The sequence below is a fragment of the Dasypus novemcinctus genome, chromosome 3 (genome assembly GCF_030445035.2).
Source record: "Dasypus novemcinctus isolate mDasNov1 chromosome 3, mDasNov1.1.hap2, whole genome shotgun sequence".
NCBI classification, from domain to species: domain Eukaryota; kingdom Metazoa; phylum Chordata; class Mammalia; order Cingulata; family Dasypodidae; genus Dasypus; species Dasypus novemcinctus.
Window position 1 is genome coordinate 160717206 of NC_080675.1, and position 17138 is coordinate 160734343.

Consider the following 17138-nt stretch of genomic DNA (forward strand, 5'->3'; position numbering starts at 1 on the left):
GTGTCCATGGACCATTATTATTTAACCAGCCATGTCACTTAACCAGCCATGAGAATAACACCTGGCCAGAAGCAGGATGGCCAAGGGCCTGTTGGGTTGAGGCCATGATCCACAGACACTGCTTGGAAAGAGAGTACATTCAGGTCCTTACAACTCTCAGGACAGCCCGGACAGGCTAAGGTGATGATAATCAGTACTTCAAAGAAATTGATGTCATTCTTCAACCATTTTTCCCATGTTTATTGCTTTGGAGTTTGATTTTGTTTGCCTGTTTAGTTTTTATCTGTTACATATGGAAAACAATAGCCAGGTTCATATTAAAAGTTTCTATATGGAGCAAAATTCTAGATGCCACCCTTTTATTAAATGACAATAATGACCAATATTGTAGCAAGCACATCTCCTGTTGAATCCTCACAGAAAAAAAAAACATGTGCATGATGACTAGTAGGTCCATTTCATAGATCAGAATATAAAAGCTATGATTTGCCTAACATCTCACAATGGTTAGAAACCATGCCATCAACTTCAAATCTGGCATCTATTCTAATATATTCCGATGCCCATTGGTCATGTTAGCACCTGTTTTCCTTGGCATCAAGTCTAACAGCTTAATACAGAGCAGCAAGGTCCCCAAAAGTCAGAGGATTTGCTCGGGTTTATGCCAGAGCCAAGTTACATGCATTTCCCAAGACACTCACTCAGCAGAGCACCTGACTCCATCCTGGAGCAGGGGCTGCAGGCTGCTGGCAGCCCCGCTGCCCCACACTATGACTGGCCTCTGCACAGCACTGGATTTCTGCCACCCTCTCTCCAGTTCTGTAATTACCTCTAAATTTAACACACAGTCATTAATGATGGTGCCTATGAGAATGTGATAATATTTCCCTTCCTGTATTGGATAAATGCATCTGCCCACTTTACCCTACATTTTTTAACATGTGCAGCCTTAGGTTAGCAAGTAATGCTCATTTATTATTTTTTTCTGACCCTAGCTTCCATGTAAAGCTTCCAGCTTTTTCTATTCTAAAGTTCACTGAAGTATTTTTCTGCTTTCCTGCAGTTTTTAAGTAGATAATAAGTTCCAAAATTCACCAGCCTTTCGCTGAAAGAAGCTTGTCACGGTGGTTGGTAGCTAATGAAGGCCCCTTTAGTTTATCTTCATCAATTGTCAAATATTTGAGTCCATGAAGTGGTGTGATGAGGTACAAAGACAGATATTTGAAGGGATTTTAACTCATTTGAGCAATTACATGCTTAACTGCCCTGCGATAATCTGTCAGTCTGAGCCTTTTCTGCACAGTACAAGTGGGGAGCGTTAGAATAGCTGGATTTAGAACATAAAGGCTTAGCCTGAATGGAAGAAAGGCACCAGAGAGATTAATTGCCAGTAACAAACAGCAGGGCTGCTTGCAAGTTATATATCACATAGTTACCTACCAGCAGCGATGGGGACCGACTCAGAGAGCTCAGCCCCAGTCGGGACAAAACAGTCACAGCACTGAATCCCTCAGCACCAATGCTAATTTGCAGGGAGGCAGATAATGTGCTCTTAAAAAAAAGATTGTGGTATACACACACGCACATGCATACAACATATACATACATTCATACATGCAATATGCACATGTTATATTTCTAGCAATTTTTGCCAACAACCCTATGAATACAGAGGCTCCTTCCAGGGTCATTCATCCAAGAGTTATCTGCATTACTAGCCCACCATTCCCACATCTCTAAAAGATTAACATAGTCTAGTCATTAGAAATTAAATCAATGTAATGCCTGTAGAGCCAAAATAATTGTGAAAAAGAACAAATTTTGAACCAAAACTTATCATAAAGCCATAGAAATATAGACAGTGTGGAAATAGTATAAGGACAGGCATAAAATCAATGGAAGACAATAAATTGTTGACATAAAATACATGAAATAAATTCACAAATACATTCCCATTCATTAAAAACATTTTTCTTAGAGAACAAATAACAGGAACATGGGTGCATATGCATGTGTTTTAATTATTGTTACTGTTGTTACTCAGTGATGATTTTTCTGCTCTCTTTCCTGGAATGCTGTTTGAGATTTTGTTTTTCTAGCAGGAGACAACTAGAAAGATACCAAGCTGATTACACTTGGAGACTGTATATACGATGCTATATTCCTTCACTTATCCATTTGTTCATTCATGAATTCACTTGATTGTTCATTTATCTAGTGTTTCCTAGTATCCTGTGAAGTGCATTCAGAGGAGAGGGAGAGCATACATAAGTGCGGAATCGGAATGATGAAGGCTAATATGTTGCCCACAGAAGTATAGAGGACCAGGCATTTCATATGGAGAGAAGGAACAAAATACAAAGAAAGGAAACCAGAGTGGACTTGGGATTTGGGGTATCTTCTCTGGGAGACCAACTTGTGGAATCATGATTGGGGACAGATCAGGGAGGGCTTTTAAGGCCACATCAAAGAGAATGAACTTCACCTGGGGCAATGATACACCATCAAAGGGTTTGGGTGTAATAGCTGTGCTTCAAGAAGTTTAATCTAGCAGAAATCAGGTCATGGGGAGAAATAAATCACCTGGGATTGCAGAGACCAATAGGACAACTTAAACAATAATCCAAGCCAACCCATAATGACAAGAAGCTGTGTTATAAAAGTGGTTTGGAAAGTGCAGATGAAGGAAAAGATAGGTAGAATTTACAGGCCTAGTCCTTTGATTTGATGTTAGAGATCATGAAGAGGAAGACTTTGAAGATGGCTCCAGGCATTGATCCTGGGTGCCTGAGGGAGGAATGGTGCCATTAAAAAGAGGAGGATGGGGAAAGTAAAGAAGAGAAGAGTTGAGGAAAAAGATGCATGGTGTTGGTGATACCCTTGAGACCTGCAAAAGAGCTCCAGTCCACAGCAGGGCAAAGATTGGAGTGAGTACTCTTGTTTTAGTTTGCTGTAGGGCCACCAATGCAAAGTACCAGAAATGGTACTTTTATAATAGGAAATTTATTTGAGGACAAGCTTACAATTCTGAGGTTGTGAAATGTTCAAATCAAGGCACCATCAGAGAGAGGTACTTTCTCACCACAATCAGCTGCTGTTGATCTTGTCTGACCATGTGGTGAAGTAAAATGGTCACTGATCTCTGCCATCCCTCCACAATCTACCACATCCTGAAGTTCAGCTGTGGGCAACCAGGCATAGGGACTGGTCTCTTTCTGGGCCTCCTCTATCAGTCTCAGCTGTTCTGCTTTCTTCCCAAATTCAGCTGTGAGTTATTAGGCATACAGTTCATCTCTCCCTGGGCCTCAGCTCCTAGTGGCTTTTAGGGCTTCAGTTTCCTGCAGTGCTCTCTCTCACATGTCAGGATCAATATAATAATGGTTGCTCCCTTTTCCTGTATGTGTCTAACTCTCTCTGCTCCACTTATATCAGACTTAGCAAGAGGGCAGAGACCCAAATGGGCTTATGACTCACTGATGTAGTCCAATTAAAAGCCCTGCATTGACCTTATCAAGTTATCTAATCAAAGAACACTCAAACAAATTTATTACAATCAAAGGGCCAGAAACAACCACAGAAATGGATAGCTCAAAACATATCTTTTTGTTTTGAGTATTCACCAAATTCAAACTGTCACAACTCTTTTAAGTAGCCTTGCAGGGGACACAGATCTTGAGCTGCCTGTATTGGCATGGTGGTTGAAACCAGGAGCCTTAATGAAATGGCCAGGGGCAAGTGCAGGAAGAGGAAAGAAAAATGTGTCAAGACCAATCCCATGGAGGACACATTCTGAGGGATAAAGGTGGCCCACTAATGCTTATTGACTATATCATCCATGCAAGCACTGAATTAGAGGCTTCCACAAATATCACATCTCATTTAATATTCACAATCACCCTGTGAGACTTAGTTTTATTCCTACATGACCAGTAATTGTCATACTCATAACTAGTCTGATTTTAAAGCAAGAGCTTCTCCTGCTGCCTCTTAACAGGTAAGATGGGAAAGGGAGCAAGAAGCTTAGAGGAAATCTCGTCTGTAGGAAAATTGGTGGCATTTAGTAGATGAAGATGATTTCTTTCTCCATGCTTCAATTTCTTCCACTCACAGCAGAGAGTGAGCAGATCTCACACTCACCAAGACAGAGTTACATAGCCCTTCTCTAAAGAATAATGCAACATAGATTTAAAAGATGAGGAGATAGTCATTCCTAGTTATCCACTTTGACCACTGCCCTTGAGTAATATATTTTTCAAGATGCCATTTCTGTACCTTTGTTAATATATAGTAGGCACTCAATAAGTCACTATTTAATGAATGAGTACTTGCATTAAAAGGTCAACAATCATATATATAGTTTACTGATGTTTAAGTATTCATTTATAGTGGGGAGAAATTAATATCAGTAATTAGAATTCCAGTAAATATCCTCCTAGAATAATCATTATCTTTATTTGTTAGGGCTGCCATAACAAAGTACCACAACTAAGATGGCTAGAAATATGAAATGAAGGTGTCAGCAGGGTCACACTCCATCTGAAAACTGTAAAGAAGAGTCCTCTTTCCTTTTTCTAGCATCTGGTATATGCCAGTCATCCTTGGCATTCCTTGGCTTGTAGATGCATCACTGTACTCTATGCCCCATTCATATTCACATGCCCCTTTACTCAATGCCTGCTTATGTCTGAGTCCAAATTTCTTCTCAAATGAAACTAGTCCTATTGGATTAGGTCCACCCTAATCTGGTTTGACCTTATCTTCACGAATCACATCTTCAAAGACCCTATTTTCATATATGGTCACATTCATGGGATGGAGGGTTAGGATTCTAACATATCTTTTGGGGGGCACAGTTCAACTATAACAATAGTGTTACCTAACTATTAGTCTCTATATGAGGGGTCAGGATGATGGATGGGTGGATGACCAGAAACTTGTTATTTCTAGGGGACGAGTGAAAAATCTACATCAGACATGCCAAAATCATGAGTAAGGAACTAAACAGTGTGAGAAGGTAAAGGAACATTGCTATTTTGCCACAAAGTATGCATAGTAAATCAAACTGCTCCCAAGGTGTTCATTTAATGAAATTTCATGCCATTTATTTGGGAGATAAAGGGATCTCCAAAAGCATACCTATGGTTGGTTTCATTTATTCGTAGCAGAGTGATTTTGTGCCTCTTCACCCATGCTTCTTACCCAGTCCCTTCTGGAGTCAGTGTATACAGAATTGATTTGCTAGCATTAGGGTGAAGTTTTTAACACTGGAGCAGAACTTGCCAAGTGGCCCATCTGGGTATTGACTCAGTGACGGTTTTGCCTCACCAACCTTGTGTTCTATCTATAATGTAGCAATGACTACATCAAAAGCACTAGGTTAGACCAAGCTCCTTCCTTCTTCCTTCACACAAGTCAGTATTAGGGAGCCAATACCTGCTTTTAGAACTATAGCAGTACTTCTGAATTACAAGAGTGAAGACTTCCCTTCTCCCAGCCCTGTCTAAGAGCTTATTCCAAAGCTTCCCAAACCCAAACCAAAATTTCTCCTAAGTCTCCATTTCATCTTATCATGCCATTAAATGCCACCCTGGTCTCCTTCATATACCCATCCATTGTAATATAAAAATGCATGGCTTCCAAAATCTTTGAGTAAAATGGTGCTCTCATTTTGCCATATACCTTGGCAAAAAACCACACACCCAAGACTCACTGAACCCAATTTTTAAAGCATGATTTTTGGGAAAAGAGATGGAAAGTGAAATTGCTACCATCAATGCCTCCTCAGTCTATTAGGGATAACAACTGAGGAAACAACAATAGAGTGTGATAAGTTATGAGAGCAGCATGCACAGAGCCTGTGGGATGGAACACAGTGCCATGTTCTTTCTTCTTTTCCTTCTTGGTTATAGCACACAATCAGAGGATGAAATGCCCTTACCAAGCACCTGCCAGAAAAATTGAAACTGACACACTAAGGAAGATCTTCAATCTATTATGACAATATACCACATCATTTCAGAAAGTTGTACATATGGCACTCAGTTTTGAACATTACAGTGCTGCTTCAGGCCATTTCCAGGTGCTGTTTGCCATCTGCCTCCATCCAGAACACAGTAAACCACACTCCCCGACTGGCACAGAGTCAGACAATTTCTGACGTGTACTCATCTTTGCCTCACACAATCAAATCTGTCTGTCTCCACACCACAACCAGCCATCAGCATGGTTCTCCCTGTCCACATGGGGACTTGCTATCATACTGCCTTCAGCTCATTGCTCCACCAACTGGCTACCATTTCTCAGGGTGGCCAGGCTTATGGTTTGGGGCTCTCCTGCCTTGATGTCAGCACCACACATGTGATTTTTTTTCACTGGAAACTATCACCTCAGATTGAATTGCAAAGCACTCTAGTAGCAGTAATGAGATTTCTGGGCACTCCTTGGAACCCAACTGAATCTCTTGGCAGCAACACACAAACACCACATAATCTGTTTATTCCTATTGTTCAAGTGGCAGCATATGGTGATGGCAAAAAGAGAACCTATGCACTGGCGTTGTGAATTGCCATTGTGGGCAGTCATCTGATACATTCTGATAGGTGTATATGGGTATGGGTGCAACCTGGCATACAAAATGCCACAGCAGTCAGATAAACAACAAATCCTCTTGCTATATGGAACCAAACCATCTTAGGTCATATGGGGTACACTGAGCTATTGCCTTACTGCTAACTCATACTCAAGATTTCCTCCAAATATTAACCAACATTTAAACAATTATGCAAAGACTTCTTTCTAGAGGCAAAACTTTTGGGTTCCTCAGTTAATGGTATCAAGGGCTCCTCCCCCATTATGGATTGAACTGTGTTCCCCAAAAAGATAAGTTCAAGTTCTGAAGCCCAGTCCCATTAATGTGGCCCTGTTTGGAAATAGGATCTTTGAAGTGATTCTTAGTTAACAATCGAATATGAATGGCGTCCCTATCAGAAGAGAAAATGCAGAAACAGACAGAGAGAGAAGATGGCTATGTGAGGCAGAGATGGATTATGTCACTAGCTAAGGAACAACATGGATTTCCAGATTTGCCAGAAACCCTACAGACTTCAGAGAAAGCATGACCCTGCCAAAACCTTGTCTTTCTCTGCTAGCCTCCAGAGTTGTGAGACAATGAATTTCTGTTGTTTTAAGCCCCTCAGCTTGTGGTTCATTGTTACAATAGCCCCAGGAAACTAAGAAGTCCCCTATTACATAAAGAATAAAGACCAAACTCCATAGTATGACCCAATGCATGAGTCATCTCCCATCTCCCATCATTTTTTCACTTTTCTTCCCCAAACATTCCATTTTCTTGTGCCCCTGTTCATTTCTGCTCCTGAAGTTTCTTCTCCCTGAAATGCATTCTTCTTGCTCCTACATAGAAATCATTTGTTTGGTGGCCAAGTCTTAGCTCAGGTTCTCCCATCCTTAGTAACATAGTGAGTCGATTTTTCTCTGGTTCCACGTGTTTTGTGCATGCCTCGATTACAGCACATTTTCAGCTACCCATCACTATTCATCTGCACTTCTTTCTTGTAGGCTGGTCTGAGTTCCTTGAGAGAATAATCATATCTTTCCAACCTCTGCCCTCATCCCTTGCAGATTCTGTGGAACATAGTAAACACACTGCTATCATTATTGTGAACTTAGAATTTATTTAGACCTGTGAAACATGCGTAAGGCTATGATTTGTATCAGTGTCAAAGTTGAACACATACTCGAAGATGTACAGGAGCCAGGTAGGTAGCAGAAATGAGATGAATAATGTACATCCTGTGGAGTCTTTGATAAAATGGAGCACTTCTTGTACCCTCCCAGGTATCAGGCACAACTCAAATCCTTCTGACCACTGTCCTATTGGGTTATGGGCTCATACAGCCTGATGTCTTCCACCTTTACCTCCCTACAAGAGACCACAGAAATTCAGATTTTTGTTTGATTCCTGATTTGTAATTGAGAAAAACTGACCTTAAAACTTCTAAAATAATGTACCAACCAAGATTGTGGTATACATCTGCAGGACAGATATGGCCCAAGCATCACCAGCTTTCAACCTTAGCTTTACCTAACCCTCTTTTAACCATGTTTCCAGTTGAGGCAGGAAAGACTTAAGTCCACCTTCCCCTTTCCCAATTTTATGCCTCTAAAAGTGCAGAGGAGAACTCAGAACTGATTACTTGTAAGTATTAATAGTCTAACACTTACAAAGTATTGGGTTCAAAAAGGAGGTAGTTAAATATAGTAGTAAGAACACTACCTTTCTCCACCTAATGCACCCAACAAATCACTACCTCCAAATATTGAAGCATGAATGTGTTTAGAATTTGCAATACCAAATACATAGAAACAAGGTCAAGATCATGAGTCTTACATTTCATGTTTGAGTTGCATATCTGACATCCCCATTCCCTTGGGGCACAACTTTTTAATTATTATTTGTAGATCATATTTCCCTTATCCACCTGAGAAGTGCAATTATCACCCTGAAATGCAATATCCAAGGTATCACTTTTTTTCTGAAATGGAAATTTTATATTGAAATAGAGAATTAAGCATGCAATTTATGGCTATAGAAACCTTGACAGTCAGTCAAAAATATGTATGTCCAGAATGTGAAAACTAGCTCATAATTAACAGTGAAACTCAGATCATTTAAATAGGAAAAACAGACCCAAACTCTCTCGCTTTCTCATAGATTATTATTTCCCACTCATCATCACACGTATTCATATTGTGGATGCCAATTTTTTCCCTTCCTACTATCTTGGTTCTGATCATGAGTGTCAGAATAAGCAGTTTTTGTGAAATTTAATGACTATAAGGTGCACATTTATTCTCCATTCTGCATCCTTCTGACTGAATATTCTCCAGCATGCTGGCACAGTACCAATATAGAGTCATGGCATGAGTGAAACCTGAGCAACAATTTTAAGGAGAATAAATATCCAGTGGGTCTTTAATACAAGAATGCAGGACCAGAAATTAAGACATTTAGGATCCATCCTCAGTTCCCCAAGATGAAGCCAGGTTTTCAGATTTTCAAAGATATGTAAGATATGTCTGCTGGAAGACCCCCTCGATGTCTGAAAGGATGATGCTGGGGAAAGGATTGGAGTTAGAAGTATGGGGAGGAGGAGAAGGAGACCTGTCCAAAGCTTTGATGGTAGAAACCTGCTGAAGTTCAGGGCTGAACATGATGCATTAAAATTCCTGGGTTCCCACTTACCAGTCTATGAAGTGTAGGCAAAATGATGCTATTTCCAGTAAATTGGGGTATCTTTTTTTCAGATAATCAATTTGTTTTGCCCTTTTCTGGAAATACTCTTCTAAGAGTCAAATTATCAATGGGCCCAGCTCCTTTCTTACCATCTTTTGTTTTCACTTGTGAGTTGGAATGGATCTTGCACTTGAACCAGTGAGTGCAGTCCCTAACTAAAAGATCAATCCCCCTCTACAAAAGATCAACAAAGGATTATCCTTTCTGCAGTTCTATACCTTCTACAAAGGGGAGCCCTAAGAAATGTGTTTCTTACCCTGAGTCTACCCCTTTTAAGCTTGGTCTAATCTGAGCTGCCTGGAACATCCAAAATAAAATTAAGTTTTTACCTCTGTGAACTTTTTTAGTACAGCTGAAGATTATACTCATTGGCCTTCAAAGACTTTTCAGTTCCTGGGTAAACTTACAGTTTCTTCTCCTGCTCTTCATGTAGTGTGACTTCTTGGCCTTTACTTGACAGATAATTGCACCCTAGAAAGTAGAAACATAGTTTGAAATTGCAGATCTAGTACTAGCTACTTTGAGCCTTCTGCAAGCCATTGCTTATATAGTAAATTGGGAAATTTTCTTAGGCTAGATAATCTCTGACTTCACTTCTTGCTGTTGAACCATTCATATTAGTTATACACATTAGAATATTCAAAGAGCATTTTGCTTATTCATTTACAACACATTTATTATTATTTAACCTGTGCCAAGCACTGTCATAGGTTGCAGTGGTGTAGTTGATGACAAAACAGATATCATCCCTTGCCTCTTGGAGCTGTCATTCCACCTACCTCTCTTCCACCAGGACCACATTCAAGTTCATTCTTCTATACTTCATCTCTCTCTTTCTCCTGGTATATTACTCAGTAACTCTGGTATGAATATGCTTCTTGGGGGAGCCACTACCCCATATATTCTCAAAAGCCCGAGGAACTATTCCTTGAAATCATCCTCTCCAGCTGATAGATGTAACACATTTGCACATTTCTCCACCTAGGTTTGAGGCCTGGTATTTGAGTCTTCATTGGTGGTGTCAGTCATCATATATGTAAGAGGTTGAGAATGCCTCTAACCCTTTCATCCCAAGATTTTGGATGATTTAGAACGTACATTGAGTTGAAAGGGTTCAAATTCATTAACATGGACAGGTCACCTTATACTGCTTCAAATGCTGGCTTCATTGGAAAATGAGGCTGTAACCAAGGCAGCAGCTGGCATAGGATTTCTTGCCCCTACTATAACTCTGAATCCAACTTGGAGTTGGCCTGTTTGGACCAGCCTCTTATACACATTGGCATTGGACAGAAAGAAAGAAAAGGGAGCACTTGCACATCCTGCTCCATGTCCTATGTAAATGCAAACGGAAGGTAGAAGATCATTCTCCATCCCATTGGAGAGTCAATGAGTGGGAATTAGACCAGGAGCAAAAACTGTCCATGGGCAGAAAGCTTCATCAACTGAGCCAAGCCATCTGGGAAGCAGTATCCCTTCCTCAGCACTTTATACATATCTCTATGTGGCCCTTGCAGTTTTGTAAAGTGCTTGTTTGTTTTCACGTCTGAACACCCTGTTACATCTTGAGGGGAGTGTCTACATGGCATTCACACATATCTAGCCAGTGCATGACTCATGGTAGACATTCATTGAATGTTTGTTAAACAAATGCCTCAACCCTCCTGCCTCTCTAAATTATTTGTCGCTGACACAACAAGATGACGCAACAAAAAGAGACACAGATTCCCGTGCCGCTGACAACAACAGAAGCAGACAAAGAAACAAGACGCAGCAAATAGACACAGAGAACAGACAACTGGAGGGGGGGGGGGCAGGGAGGGGAGAGAAATAAATCAATAAATTTTTTTTAAAAATAAAAAATAAATAAATTGTTTGTCAATGTCATCACTTCCTGTGGCACTTGTGAAAATCCAGTATAAGTAATTTGTTTGGCAGACAAGGAAGAACTGGAAATAAAGGTTTGCTTTCTGTCCTCCTTATTATGGCATTTCCATAGCTGTAATCACTTTATGATGCCTGAAAATCATATCAGATTAAAAACTACCATAGCCCATAATATGTAATCACGTTCTAGCCCTCATCAATATAGTCTCTTTCATTTTCTTTGCTACAAAAGCACAAATTATAATGATGGAAATAATATATTGAAAAGATATCGTATAGTTTTTAAGTACTTGGTGGAGTCAGCTAATGGACTATTCTCTGATTTACATTTTAAATGAACTTTGAAAAATCAATCATGCAAAAATAGCCCTCTAGTAGGTGCAATTATGAATATACAATGCATTTTATATGGCACCTAAATGCAAAGGAAAAAGATATTGCTGCATCTACCCACAAATGCTATTGATAAAATTGGTTCAATGAAGTTGTCAGACTTTACCAAGAAAAAACAAATGAGCACTACATTTATCATTGCTAGAGGTTCCTGCTAATTAGTGTCTAGAGATATTACATTATAGATGCTTTTTTAAAAGCTATCAGCTCTCCAACTTTGCTTAGTGATGTGGTAGCTATCCAAATCTCATGGAGCCTGAAATTCTGACAAAAGACACTCCTAAGAACAGGCATGTACCTCCATATTTGTGTTTTTGCATCTCATTATGAATATAATTGCATACCAATGCAGCAATTCTTCTCTACTATCTCAAAAAAAGTTATCAGCAATGACTGAAATAAATGCTTAAATGTTAAGTATTGACAAGCAGGAAAGTCTGACCTTTGAAGTTTCTCATTCTTCTGAAATGCATCCTACTATGACTCAGTTCTTAACTTTCTGTCTGTGTTTAATAACAAAAAAGGGCCACCAGGCCTATAAGAATTGTGGTTGTGTGGGGGAGACTAGGAGCGAGTCAAGGAATTGCAAAAATGCAATCAATTCATCATCCTTACTGGCAGTCATCTGGAATGTGCTGAATATTTGCCATGACAATTCTTAAAACCACTGAAACTTTAAAAAGCATTTAACATGTTCACAATGGAATTTCCACAAAATTATGTAGAGCCCACATATTAACAACTAAAATGAGTTAATCCACGATTAAAGTTATGACAAAGAGCCAGGCAACCTTTCTCCCGCAAGCATACAACCCATTTTACACATTGTCACAAGTAGAGTCTAAGTGTTCGACAAGTACCAACAGCTAATCTAAAACTGCGCAGAACCATTTACACTATCTCCTCTAAGATCTGTCTCACTCTAGTGGCCTTCATCACTTGACAGTCGTATTCTATTGAATTCCTTTATCCTGTCATCATCCCATTCTTGGAACTACCTCAATTTGCACAGCAATTTGGTACACATTTTTCCAAAAGCACTTATCAATTTTAACTCACGTTGAAATACCACTGAAATGGCTGCCAATGTCCAAAAAGTGCTAATCAATTTTGAAAATCTACATCATGGCTTGCATCCCAGATTTTCTACCCAATCCCCATCAAATAGAAATGATAGAAAATTATGTTAACACGTTCAGCCGCTTGTTTGCTTATTTTAACTGAGACATTGGTCATGCTTCAATGGCAAACTAACCGCCTGTTTGGAGGTTCATCCAGTTTGTACTACTTTGGTTGGCTGTGTGGCCATGATGTGAAGTAGCTGTCACACTTCAGGTTCAAAGACTGGATTTCCATATGAATCCATTCCCCTGCTTTGTTTTTTTTCCTTAGATGGAGAAATATGCATTTTTAATGTTTCTGATTCTCCATAGAACATTCCCTGGTGTAAAAAGCTGCATCTTTGATAGACATGACACATAAATCTTTATTTCAGACCCATTGAGCAAGTCTAGGATACTATGAAAAAGAGAGAAAAGTTTATGTACACAAAGCCCACATACACAAGCCTTTCTCAGCAAAACAAAAACAAAAACAAAAACCAATTATTCGCAGAATTTAGATTTTGAAGAAATAATAAAAAGCAGGTAGTCTAACCTCCCAATTGTGAGGATAACTTTTCAAAGCTTTTTCAGAGAGATAGCCATTCCAATGAAGAGAATTGGACAACTCCCCAGGAAGGGAAATTTCACTAAGAGACCAACACATTGATTCAAAAATTAGTTCTGAAGTAGAACTCAAAGCTTTCTTATTGAAATATCTCCTGATTGGTCTTAAATTGTTATAAAACAAAGCAAAATCATTGCTTCTTTTCCTGTCAGCAATTACCTTGTTGATTAGTCTGCATGGCCCAGGGTAACACATTCTCATTCAATCCACCCCTTTTCAGGAGAAGCTATGCTATGACACCTTGTGCTCTTGATCACCTTTTTTTTTTGGTCACTCCCTAATTGGTCAATAGCCATTTAAAAACACCCAAAACTGCCCCCAGAACTGGGCACAACTTTCCCAATGAAACCTTTGCTTCTGGGACTCAAGAGGTTATAGTTCTATGAAAATAATCTGCAAGCAATTTAGTTTATTCAGCAGCAAGAACATTCCGTTGGCACTTAAGAAGCTCATGACAAGCCAAACTTTCTCAAATAAATTCAGTTTAATTCACCATTTTTATGTCATAGCTTCTCATTTGTTATGAACTAAAGAATCTATGATCTTACGAATTCCTCGGAAGCAAGGAGAGTGACATTTCTTTGCCCTGGGCCTAGCAAAGTGCTGGCCCGTGTTGATCATCATGATAGTAGTCATAGAAACAACAAAATCTAACCATTATTAAGCACTTACTCAATAGCTAAGGGCCTTATATGGTCTGTCTCACTTAGCCCTCACCACAGCCTATGAAATCAGGAAGAATATTATGCCCTTTTCGTAGATAGGAAAGCGGGGTTGAGAGAGGTTAAGTAACTTGCCAAGAGTCACAGAGCTAACAATTGATGAGTCTGGCTCAAAGGCTCATACTAAAAACTGTTGCTGAAAATGGCCTTTGCAGCAGAAGCTCAGAACCTGTTTGTTGCCTGTGCAAAGCATCTTTCTTTGGTTACACATACGTTTTCCATCTGAACTGGGAGCAGGACCAAGCCTCCAGAACAACAGCAGTTTTGAGACCCCAGACAGTCTGCAAGCTTGACATGGCATGCTCTCCTTTCACCAGCAACAGGGACAGAAAAGGAGATGGGCTAGAGGTTAGAAGGGAGCCTCTGCCTTCAGCTCAGACTAAACTAAACCCCCATGTACCAAACCCCTTCACATATCACAGGACTTACCTTCTCTCACCAGGAGCAAATCATCACTCTCCAAATTTGAATTGTCTTGCCAGGAACATCGGTGAGCCCAGCCTCCATCTTAATACTCCCCACTTCACCATGCAGTCCCAAAACCAGACACTGTTGCAGATGCCCAAGGCACCCTAGGTAAGCTGGATATCAAAAGGACATAGATAAGCAACAAAACTGTATGTGGTCATGCAATTCATTCTAGGATGCAGTTGAGAATTCTACTCCATATTTGTATTATCTGAGGGAGATGTGATACAAATACAAAAATAGCAGAATGAAATTAAAAAGTGCCCTATTTAACTCCATCCAATTTATGCTGCTGTGGGTGGGTATCAAAGTTCATCTTCTAGGTATTAATTAAACCAGAAACGCAGGGAAAGTCAGTCCTCCTGCTACAAGGGCCCTTTGCAGGGGGAAGCTGGGAAAAAAAGGTCTGCTATTTCCTTGCTATCACAGGGCTCATAATAGAGGTCAGAGAGCTCCATAGACCTGTGGAACTGGCCCCATCTCCCAACCATGAGCCTTGCAACAGAGAAAGGATGAACTCTGGGCCAGTAGCCCAGCAGCTGCATCCCCAAAGGGGAAGAGAGAAAACACTGTACAACTCACGGCTTGGAAGGTAGTCCTCTACAAATGTGGTGCTGCCAAAGCAATTTTTCCCCCACCCACACCCTTTCTAGAAACAACACTGTGCTCTTCTGTTTTGATGAACCATCCATTGATGAGCTTTAAAGAGAGAGGGGAAGGCAAAGGCTGGCTTTGATCTCACAGAAGAAGTGACAGGAAAAGAAAAAAGTTAAGTCCAAGTAAGGCAACCTACTTTTTCTTACTTTACTAGGCCTTAATATCTCTGCAAAAGTATGCAGCGGTCTGGTGGAAGGTAGTGAATTCATGATTCTGGTGAAGTGCTAAGTTTGGAGACCAAATTCTGTCCAGATGGGGGACCCAGGACTGCACTAGAAGGCAGAATGAGATGAAGGATAAATGGTTCAGCCAATATCTGCCTTTCTTTACAGAAGACACAAAGTGAGTCCTACCATTTTATTCAGGAGATGAAAGAAAAAAATGAGCATCTAAGAGATGAAGGACATGAGCTGTGTTTCTGTGTAGGCTGTTCTGCCTAGACACACACATAACCATAACCTACTCAGCAGGAATTCAGAAAAGTGGCCACTCCACATATAGCACTCTGCCCACATTAGCTACTTTTTGCTTCTCAGGCAATGGAAATGAAACCAAGTTCACCATTAAATTGAGGTACTAGGTTTTCTTAAGCCAGGAGGCCAGAGGTTGACAAACCTTTCCAGTAAATGGCCAGAGAGTAAATATTTCGGGCTTTCCAAGCCATCTGGTCTGTCTCAACTACTCAACTCTGCCTTTGTAGCACAAAAGCAGCCATAGACAATTCATAAATGAATGAGCATGACTCTATGCCAATAAACGTTATTACTGGACACAGAACTTTGAATTCCACATAAATGTTACATGTCACAGAATATTATTCTTTTTTTTTACATTTTTTTCAGCTAGCCAACCATGTAAAAAAAAAAAAAAACAGGTTGTACACAAACAGGCAGGCAATGGATGAGATATGACCCATCAGCCATAATTTGCCAGCTCCGTATCTTAGTTCTCCAGGCTTCTATGACAAATACCATAAAGTGGGTTGGCTTATGCACAGGAATTTATTGGCTCATGGTTTTGAGGTTAGAAGACGTCCCAAATCAAGATATCAGCAAGGTTTGCTTTCTTCCAAAGTCAGTGTCATTCCGGGCCTGGCTGCCGGCAATCCTTGGGGTTCTTTGGCTTGTACCTCTTCTTCCCATCACATAAAGATATCCTCTCCTTTCTGGCTCTTCTGATTTCCACCAACATCCAGCTTCTCCCATCTTCTTCCTGCATGCCTTCTCCCTTAGGCTGCTGGTTTCATCTCTTTATATGAGCCCTAGAAATCAGGATTAAGGCCCATCCTCATTCAGTTGAGCCACAACTTAATTAACAAAAAATATCATCTTTGAGAAATCCTGTTTACAATGGGTCCACATCCACAGGAATGCAGATTAGAATTAAGAACATGTCTATGTTGGGGTACATAATTCAAACTACCACATCCATAGTCTCAGACTATTGGCATACTTTCCTACTTATTTTTGTAATCTAGATTTGCCCACTTAAAACTATAACACATTATGACAATAAAATTTAATATTAACCTAACTACTGCTAGATTCGAGAAGAAGACTATGTTTCTCGTTGTTAGGTCATGGAATCAAAGAAATACTCACTATGTGCAGAAATGATGGTCACTCTATTGACCTGCTTCCTTTGACATGGCAGGGCAGACATTGCAGTGTAAGGCACGCATTTGCCTCCATTAAGCACTATACTTGCATAAGACTGTATTCCTATTGTGATTTCAGTGATGATCATGAAAGGCACAATCACTGGAGTTTACACCGATCACTGGAGTTTACACCGAATTTGACATAATTTCAGGTTATCCTCACTACAAATCTGTGAGAAGTTACTATTGCATAGCTCCATTTCACAGATGAGAAAGCTGGAGATGATCAATCCTAGTAGTTCATATAAGACCACACACAACTAAGAACCAATAGACTGAAATTTGAACCACATTTTCCTGCTGTCTCCCA

The 17138-nt window shown here is 40.0% G+C and overlaps 1 long non-coding RNA gene across 1 annotated transcript in view; it reads right to left on the reverse strand.

Moving 5' to 3' along the window:
- The window catches only part of LOC101429701 (uncharacterized), a 60809-nt gene extending 46167 nt beyond the window's left edge, over positions 1 to 14642 (reverse strand). The window contains exons 1-2 of the long non-coding RNA XR_009185162.1: positions 14473 to 14642; positions 9643 to 9784 (exon numbers count right to left, since the gene is read on the reverse strand). This is a non-coding gene — a long non-coding RNA (uncharacterized lncRNA). The remainder of the gene's footprint in view (positions 1 to 9642; positions 9785 to 14472) is intronic.
- Between the last annotated feature and the right edge of the window lie 2496 nt (positions 14643 to 17138).